Source organism: Synchiropus splendidus, chromosome 3 (assembly GCF_027744825.2).
Source record: "Synchiropus splendidus isolate RoL2022-P1 chromosome 3, RoL_Sspl_1.0, whole genome shotgun sequence".
NCBI classification, from domain to species: domain Eukaryota; kingdom Metazoa; phylum Chordata; class Actinopteri; order Syngnathiformes; family Callionymidae; genus Synchiropus; species Synchiropus splendidus.
In genome coordinates this window covers 5963420-5973993 of record NC_071336.1, presented here as the reverse complement: position 1 = coordinate 5973993, position 10574 = coordinate 5963420, and positions in this window count along the sequence as shown.

Sequence of the window (10574 nt, the reverse complement as noted above, 5' to 3'; positions counted from 1 at the left end):
GTTGCACGAGCAGAAGCTTTATTGCTGTGCTAGTTCCGTAGCATAACAAGCCAAAACCTGGAAACAGTGGTGTGGACTGATGACGAGACTGAGCTACTATTGCGTGTCACATTTAGCAACAAACTGGTGAAGACATGGTCACCTCCTACACAACCCTACACCACTGTTTGACTACAGTTTGAGAAAATAAATGCTTGATTGAAGTATGTGTGTTTCTCGCCCGCTCTATCACACTGTGGTCTGAGCAGTTGCTGAATTACCCCGACTCTGTAATATGCTGTATTTGTTGTGAAGTGACAACTGTGTCGGAGAGACACAAGGCAGACGACAAATGACATCACCAGTCACTAGTGACACTAAACTTCTGCAGAAATGACCAACTAAATGCTCAAATTGTCAATCTGAATATATTAAATTACATTTGTTTTGTATGGCAAATTACATAATGAGCTACATTTATGGTGTTACTCCGTAGCACGATAATAGCCATTAGCTGTTTTGGTCAACATTGTTGACTTCTTTGGACAGTGAGTTGTGTGTGAGTTTTGTGTATAGGAAATAGCCAGAAGTGCCCCTTTGGAGCTGCTGGAGAGGGATAAAGTTCCTCCGTCTCAGGAAGCGCAGTCTGAGGTCCTAAATGTTGTTCACGCGCTGAAACCTCAGATCATATACGGCCGTCTGGCATCTTGTTCACTCAGCCATCCATCCTCTTCAGAGTCATTATTCATCATATGTTCTAGAGAACTGGACTGTCATATGAGGGTGAGAACGCATGGCTCTGCCACGTTTGTTTGGTTTGGATTTGACAGTGGCAAACCACTTCACCCACCATACACAATTAAATCAGATTTTAGCCTATATCCATTTGTAAATTTTTAGCCCGCTAGTGATGTTGTGTTCTGCTTTCATGTGCTTTTTGGGAAATGCTTGTGTGAACCGCCGGACTAACAAGAAGAATTAAGACTTTTCACAATCCACCACAAGCAAAAAAAAAAACATGTTGACTTCCTGCTCCAGCACAGCAGTTGAGGAAAAGTAACTTCTTACTGAGACTCTAAAGGCGCAAATCATTTCCGCCTCTTGTCATCATCAATCATAATTACGCTACAGTTTCTTCACCTTGGATCAATTTGTGCCACTGAGATCAAACAGGGATGTTAATGGGAAGCCAGATTTCTCTTCAGGTAATCTATATCATGTGGCGGGCGCAGCGGCCTTTCATGCCTCGGTGTCCTCTCAGTCGGTTGCATGTTTCTGCCACAGCCTGCAGCCAGAATGTTAACCCAGGTTTCTGCACCTCCCTTGCTCTCCGTGTCCGTGGCAGAACATGGAAGGTTCATGAGTGTTTGGTTGTAAAGCTACGCCTCCTTTCGCTCAATGTTATCTGCTCTTTAATGGCGGCTGCTCTCCTAATCGGCAGTGGCATGTGAACACACTCTAATCATCATTGTTTCAGTCACAACACAAACTGGGTCTTCAAAGGTTTCACCCACAGTGCAATTAGGGCAAATTGCTCTCCCTAGCTGGCTGGCCTCTCAGCCAGAGGAGGTGCGATGGATGTGGGAGTTTTTCATTTCTTCCTTCCACTTATTCATTCAAAGTGAGAAAGCATGGAGTGAAAATGTTACTCTCACCCCTATGTATATGTAGTCTATATATATAGTCTATCAAGGCCTGTTTTGCATAGTTCCAAGTTACAAACTCAATTCCAGGGGCTCCTTCAAACTAAAGGCCAGACGATTAAAAAAAATCGAATTAACTAGAGAATTTATGATTAATTAATCTCAATTAATCGCAGTTTAATCGTACAAGAATATTTGCCACAAGAAGCCACATTTGTCAATTTGAATGAATTTGGTATATTAGTGAATCAAATGATGGACCCATACGTACATTTAAACAACAAAATATTGTTTATTTTGCATCAGTTTGACTATAGCACAATAAATCACGATGGTGGCTATATTCAAGTTTTTATTTAACCTTATTTAAACTAAAGCTCTTTTAATGCCTTGACAATATTTGTAAACGAATCTCAATTTTATAATAATTTCAAGTCCATTCAGAGTAGTGGAAACCCTGGCCATTGTGTAGCGAAAAACATCCCTGAACAAAAGCAAAGAGATTGCCTTTGTTTGCTTTTGTTCAGGGATTCCTCCATGTTTGTTGTTGTTGTTATCATCCTAGCTGCCACGTGTCTTGTGCATCAGTGTCATCAGTGGACCAGGAACTCCTGCACTTACAAAAGTTCTGTGTTGTCTGGAGAGCAAACGGTTAAATTAAATTAAAATGATTAAATGTGATAAAAATATTTTAATGCATAAATTATTATTGATGAATTAATCGCTATTAACTTGTTAAAGTTCCACCGCTACTGGGAACATGTGAACATTACAATTCTACAGCCCACTGTATGTTACAAAAGTGGCTGATAAATTCCTAAAAAAAAAGCCTAATCTGTATAGTTATTTCCTTATAAAGGAGCATCAACGCTCACTACATCACTGTGAGCCAAATCAAACCCAGTCTAGTAGAAATGATGAATGAATTAAGGGTTTTCGCACGACTTGGGCTCAGACGTGTAATACAATAGTGTTGCAATGCGTTGCAGGAAACCCACTATGGCACATAACTGTTTGTAGTTGAGGGGGAGTGGAGGGTTTGTTTTCTACCCACAGGTCTTGTAGTTTAAGCGCCTCGTCACTTTAAACTAGTGTGATGTGAAATTTGGCTGGGTGACTGATGAGAATGCTAATGGCTACGAAACTGCATCCTGTGGCTCTTTAGCCTCAAATCAAACCCAGAGCGCCACGGAGAAGAGATGAACAGCAGCTCTGCCCTGGCGAGACACGCTGGTAATGGAATCCTTCAACATGTCGTGTCAGATGAAAGAGCGCGTGACTCCGTTGTGAAACACCATAAAATAAAGACATGAGACGGTTTATTGAAAGACTTTGGTGTTGAGGCTGGACAAGATGGGTGATCACATCCTTGTAATGTACCTCAAGGTGAAACCTGTCGGCTTTATTTCTCTCCTTAAATGGCCATTAAAGTTGCCTGAAATGACATAACCAACATGGAAAGGCAGTATTCATGGTTCCAAGGAAAGCCGAGGCTGCACCTCGTTGATTTTGCAACACGAGTTGTCATGATGTTCCTTCCAGACTGTTATTAATTCGATTTGATTGTTGGTGACCAGTCTCTCGTGCACCAACCAGGACAGGTGACAGGTGAGGGTCAGAACTTAGTCCTTTAACAGTTGTGCAGACCAGTAAAACCACCAAATGTAAAGAGGACCTTGCCTGTTGATCCAACTGTCCTGACTCATGCACATGTATCAAATGTCCTCTCTACATCGAGTGCCTCATAGTGATGGTGCTCCGTTTTGAAGTTACTGCTTCATAAAGTCATCTCCATTTGAAGTCTTTCAAAATAAGAGGTTACGCGATTCTGCCTCCAGCACATCTCTGACCCCGCCCAACTAGGTGTAGGTGTAGATAGGTGTGGCTCAGATGTGTCTACTTTCCATCAGATCAGAGACGTAACATGGGATTCAAGTTTGTCCGTTCACATTGTCATCTCAATCAGTGTGTTGTGTGCGACATGAACAGGTGAAATGATCTTTGAGTAACTCTGAAGCGAGAGCGAGACACAGAACTGAGCCATAATTCAGTAACACGGAGAGCATAACCACTGCCGCCTCTTCCTTCGCTCGGGGTTCTAAGTTTGTTTTGAGGTCATACATCAGTCCCCTGGGCCACACGGCGGAATAGTGGTTAGCACTCTCACCTTGCAGCCAGAAGGTTGCTGGATCAGGGCCATTTCTGATGGTGAGTTTGACCACCCTGCTCTTGCCTCCATCACCCTCTTAAGATTACAAATTCAGAGCTTATCATTTACAAAGAACAAAAAGTGAGTGAAAAGTCCGTACAAACACATTATATAAAAGTGTGTTCACATATTAAAAAAATAATATATTTTTTATATTAACTGTATGGTGCATTTTTTTGTACATTCCCCGGTTGCAAAAACACACACAAAAAAAACATCATGCATTACTCAGAGAGTTTAAAATAAATCAGAAATATTTTATTTTAATTGACAAACTTTGCCCTCTTTGTGACATGCTTTTTGTGCCACAGTCAAATGCTGCATTTATGTTGTACATTTCACAGCTACGGAATTGCTGGTCTCCAATTTCCAAACGTGTGGGCATTAAATGAGGCCGAAAACATTTTATTCTCTAGCTGTAACGCTGTCAAAAATTGTGCGGCACAGAGTGTAATCATGCAATGCTATCTGGCACAGACAGTCGGCGGCGGCAGCAAGGCGAAACCTGCAGCCCAGAACTGCTCCACTTAAGGGAAGTTGACGTAAAAGGAGCAGACAGGCGAGAGTGGAAAGCCCTCCAGTCATGCAAAATGCAAAAGAAATATGACTTTATTACAGCTCCCTAATGGTGACATAACAATCTGTTCAGCCACTTCCCCTCAAATCTCAAATCATTTTTGGAAAGTACTGCTGCGCACACCAGTGCAGCTTGAAGAATTCTCTCCATGAATGAGGAAAAAGAAAGTATCTTCTCTGTTTACTTCTCTGTTTGGTCACCTTTAAGTACTGTATATGCTTGAATTCTAGTGAAATGATATTCAGTAATGCTTTTCAAGAACACAGGAGACAACCACCCACTACTGAAGGGTGGTCACACACTCACAGATGACTCCGAGTCACCCATGTTTTAGGGATACAGGAATGAACCTGTGTGTCACTGTGATAGTCAAACCGCCTCCCCGAGACTGTCAGTATGGCCAGCGCTCTCTCTTAGACCACTTTGTAGCGTTTGGTGAGACCTGTGTATTCTCTGTATGTGCACAATTAAGAACGTTACTCACTTGACTATAGATAGCCAACCAGCACAAGGCCATTCCTCTTACTTCTAGCCCCAAAATGAATAGTAGTTCTGAAAAAGTAATGTAGCTATAAACCGTTGTGTATCCTTTTTGTTTAAATAGCGGTACGTGTCAGTACCTCTGTTTATGTTGTTCTCAATCATGTAAGAAAAAAACATTACTTTGGTTCACTGCTGGTCTGCAGTCATACATTATTGACCAGAACATTTTGCATCCATCTATTTGTGGGTTCAGTAGATACACAAAACTCTGGATTTCTCTTTGACAGGGCTGTGCAGTTTCAGCTGTGAATAATGGATGACCGAGAGCTTCCATCCGTGAGCCTCGTCTCATTCGGGCTTCTGCAAATACAAAGAGGACGAAGAATGCAGCCAAACTTGCCATTGAAGGAGATATGGTTTTATGTTCTGATGAAGTTTAAAGCATAATAAGAAATGTGAAATATCTCTGAAGCAACAAAGACAGACAGGACGTGTCACTGAACCATTAGAGAATAAAACTGAGAAGAAATCTGAAAACATAAAGAAAACAAAAAACAGAACGCAAAGAACAGAGCACACTATCATATGGTGATTACAAAATACATTCGGAATCAAACAGAGCAATAGGTTAAAAACAGAAGAGAAGACACCATGGATGTTAGAATACTCCTTCAGTCCAGAAAATAATGAGTCAGAACAAACATTGTGATCCAACTCACACGGCTGAACGGAGGAAACAGATGGCTTGTCACTATCAAAACTTAGCTCACTTAAAAATGTGCAAAATGCTCAAGCACCAGGGACAATACAGAAGAGTAGACAAGTGAGAGACCAAGTGAAACAGCACGGAAATGTAGACTATAACACACACACAACACTAATCCTGGAATCTGTTCCAGGTGTGTGCCAATAACAAATCAGGCTCAGGTGGACACAGAGGCGACAATCCAGGAAGTTCTTCAACAAAATAAAACCAAAAAAGTGGACCAACTTCACTGCATTGCAATGTCATATCTCGTGTCGAATGTGCAGTGAAACTCGAGGATTGCGTTATTCGCAGTCAGGACCATTTTATGGCGGTGACTGTGCAATATTAACTGCATGTCTCACTGCGAGCAGCTTCTTGCACCATCTGTAACTGCACACCGCTCATGGGCATGGATTTGTTACAGTCCAGTGCTTTGGATACAGCCAGTGTCTTTCAAAATGAGTTTGATGTGTGAATTTTTGAGGGCCAAAGAGCGAGTGAAGGGATCAAAACTCAAACACTGCATCAAGCTTTAATCTGCGGCTCATTTGATACGTGCCATTGTTGTACAGTGATGCTGAAATGTACCATGTGTGCATGGGGCGAGCGACCTTTAATACACAACCATTGGCATGTTATATGCCGTCTGTCGGTCAGCTAGTGGCTCCACATGTAATTGTCTTGACAGAGCAGTTAAAGAGGCGCAGGTGCTGCCACTCAGACGATCACTCGACACTGAACAACAATTTCTCACTGCATCAACCACAGTTTGACTCATACTCCACTTAAATGCTGATTGCTCAGTGACACGTCTGTTGACTGGAGTTAAACGCCATGGCTGTTGCACTTGTGATATTCAGACCCAGAATGAGCAGCACGGTGCACAGCTGCAGAGTCCTGAGGGAGAACTGATCTGGGAGCACACACGCTCCATCCAGAAGGAAGCGGAATTGTCACACCGCATGTGATTAGGTTTTTTTGTAGCGAGAGATGTGGGTCAGGTTACTGTTCTTTCACCAATTGACTGGAAGAAGCGCTGCTTCACTCAGCAGGACATTCACCTGCTGTCGATTAACATTCACGTGCCAATATATTCATTTGCATTTCCCCCCCCAAGAACACGCCAAATTGTGTTACAACCATACTATACTGTACTACACCTGTGCAAGGCCATGTGGTGCTCGCATTATTGTTTTTAAAGAGAACTTTTGTTTCTAATGAGCTATTATCAGTTGTGTTCAGAGTGCACCATGTCAGCTACGTATAAACTCAATAAAGTCATTTTACTTTGGAGCAAACTTAAACTTCCTGTTCATTACATTCTACTAGTGAGGCAGTACAAAATGTGCCCTCTCAGCACAGCAGCTCAGTCAAACACAGACGAATGAAATGGTAGCATGGCACAGGAAATTCATCCTGAATGTGTTGGAGAAGTGGCCCTTTTCTGCTGTGCCCTGTGTGCCACTATTTCTCTGTCCATCATGATGGACAGGAAGCGCGTTATCCTCATGATATCATCAGAATCAGAAAAAAACTTTTATTAAAATTTAAAATTATGTTCGTAACATGCTCTGTACACAACATATCACAGTAAAATGAAAAATAAATAATATTATAAAGTGCAAAAAGCTACAAAAGAGTTTAGAAACAAAAAAATCTATATAAATAAATGCTATATAAATATATATAGCAGGGGTTTACGACATGGTCCTCAGAGGGCCAAGGTGGTGTTGGTCCTGCCCATCAAGTGACTGCTCTCACCTGCATCAGTCACAGACCTGCACGTCCCTTTGAGGACCAAGTTGGGGCTTTGCCTTTCACCATTACAAAAGTACATTGTGCCCTGATGCATGCAGATACTTGTGAAATGATGGAACCAAGTCTCTCAAAAGTCCCTGCCCTTTTGAAACTCACTGCCTATGATGTCTTTTTAAGAGGGGAACACCTCCTATCTGTGGGGAAATGAAGATGGAATTCAAATAAATGATATAAATAGTGGAGGAAGAAAAATACTGCATATCACTATTCAATTACTAAACAATCATTTCGTTTTTAAACTGAACACTGGACCTGGACATGTATCTGCTTGCTGTCTGAATCATTGGAAACTCTCACATAAAGTACTGATCAGTTATTAATAACATCTTTTTACTGATTGGGGCAGATGACCCTTCAGGGCGTCTGAGGAATGGAGACCTTGACATTCGTATCTTGGTTCTCCCACAATGACACGTTTCTTTGGCCACGAACGAAAGCAGACTTTGAGCCTCCAGCTCACATGTTCGTCACATTAGCTTCTTCCCAATTCAGTCGATAAGCTTCCATTAAGAGCGGCTAGTTTGTCAAAGCAACCTGTGACCTCCTCTCACCCCCGAGGAGCCCAGTGGCGTGCAATGTCCGTATCAATATGAATTTCAGCCCCTTCACCCATCAGCCACAATTCCCTGTGTCCATTAGTCTCAAATATCTGTTTCCTCTCATGTACTATTGATCCTGGCGTTTCTTAAGTTCTAATGATGAACAAATTCAACCCTAAACGCCTCTCACGAACACTTTATTTACTCCTTAAATGAGCGAGATAAACTCACTGTCTGCCCCATGCTCACACAACTGTCTGATCAGCTTCTGACATTTGATCCCAGAGCCGCGGTGTCATCAAAGGTCGGTGTGCTTCGTCCTCAAGGCCACGATGAAATGACCTGTTGTCCCACACAGATGGACATCAAGTAGAGACGTCCAATCTGGACATTTATCACCAGGTGGTCAGCGATTGCTGCCGCTTTGACACCACATGTTTCTCACTGGGCTGTTGTGACATTCTCTCATCAAGTGAGGACATGAAAGAACAAAATCAATCTTTCCGCTTGAAAATGATGTTGAAAACATTTACATATGTACATATGGAAAGGCTGTGTTTACATAAATGCTTTCTTTTAACTAACTGCACACACATATTTTACCTAAATAAAACGCTCTCACCTCCATCAGACAGATAATTTCGACTATTGTAGAGTGTTGGACCTCAGATGCAGGTGACTTTCAGAACTGACATGGAAATGAATGCAGTGCAATGTGGTGGATATACAACTGTCTAAATCGGAGTTTTAGGCTTATTTTTTCATAGTTTATAACATGACATATTTAGTCGGGCACAAGTGCAAAATCAAAGAGGACAGACTCTCTCAAAATGTAACATCCACACCTGCACAGTTCTGATTCTGGAACTTGTACCATTGTGGATTCACAACCTTGGTGGTTCACAAGCTTGAACCAACTTTTGCAGGTTCCAGCCAAGAGGAAACTTTTCAGGTTTTGATCTAGAAGGGTTCAAAGTGACCCTCGGAAGCTGATGCCTCATAGAAGCTCTGCGGGTTTAAAGGGTTACGCCAATATAATTTTAATAGAGACGTATGCAAATATTACATTTAGAAGTTAAAAACAAACAAACAAACAAACAAAAAACATTATAATGGTACCAGCATGCACTAGTGCCATCCTGCCTCTAGTAATGTGTCTCAGTTGGATCTCCTGAGAGACAAGGATGGCTGACCTTTGGCTTTATTTGTGTTGTCGGCCCTTGAGCAGGACCTTTTCATAAGATACGGTCAATGTAATCCCTCAGCCCCCTTTCAATTTACAGGGGCACTCTGTCACAGCAGACCGCTGGAGTCAATGGATCAATATAGCCCCTGAGAAGCCCGCGGGAGGGTTGAGATGCCCCCCGGTTGCTATCATGTTTCAGCCATAATGAATGGGGTGTTGTTTATGTTGTAAAGTGTAGCATCACTGAGACCTTAGAACAAAACCACCTCTTAGTCCAGGATTTAGTGCACCAGGCATCGAGGTGAGGACATGGGGGTGGAGGGAGACGGACTCACCCTTACATTCTTGCAGCATGTCTTATAATATGTTGTAAAATTATAAAGCTTAACAGAGGGACCAATCCAAATTAAAATCATAGCAAAATTACAACAACAAAAACAAAAAACAATCATTTCGGATTTCACTCTCACAGATTCTGTCATCACTTATTTGAATCAGGAACAAGAAATATTGCTTCAATCTGAAGTTGAATGAAGAGGTACATATTTGCCCATTTGCTCATCAACATCCAGCAGCTCTCCTGCCAGTTGTGTTCCATGAGTTTTGAGTGGTCTGTTTTGACCTCCTGCAGGCATCAGAGCTGACGGGTGAATCATTTTCCGGCGTATCTCCGGGCCGATATCACGTAACTGTCTGCAATTAATGAAGTCATCAGAGAATGCACTGAGAGGACACGCCTTGTTCCTCAGTGTTCCAAGCGTCAAGAGGAATGGTGTTGACTAATAACTCATTACAAGGGTAATTAAACAGCAAGTCAGACATGAAGCAGAGACCACGGATGAATTGTTGATGCAGAGATTACATCAGACGGGTGTCGCTGTGCATTAAAGTTATGGCTCGTCAGTTATCTGTCGCTCGTAGTATGTGCTTCATCCCACTCTCCCACAAACTTCATGGGAAGAACTCCCTAAAAACTGTGATCTGCCCCAGTGTGTGTGTGAATGACTGCTCCAATGAATCCTTTCTGATCCCTTTTTGTATTCTTGCTGAGAAAACATCCGAAACTGGGTGAATAAAAACCACAGATAGATGGTGTAATACAAGTGCTGTAATGCTTTCGCATGACTCTACCTAAAAGGGCAACATATGTCCTATTATTTTATCAACTATTCCAGAAGCAGGGAAATTCTTTGTCATATTTGAAGTACATTTCTTCACCCCTGGTCACACTAATCCGCTTCTTGTTGTCACCACACCCACAAACCTCAGTAGTTGTCGTACTTCTCTTACTAACATTCCTTTGCCCACATGTTCCCTGCCTCTCATCTCTAGTCCAAACCATTCAAGCAGAGAGCTACGTGGCACACTAGGAGCCTACAGGCCCATATGAGG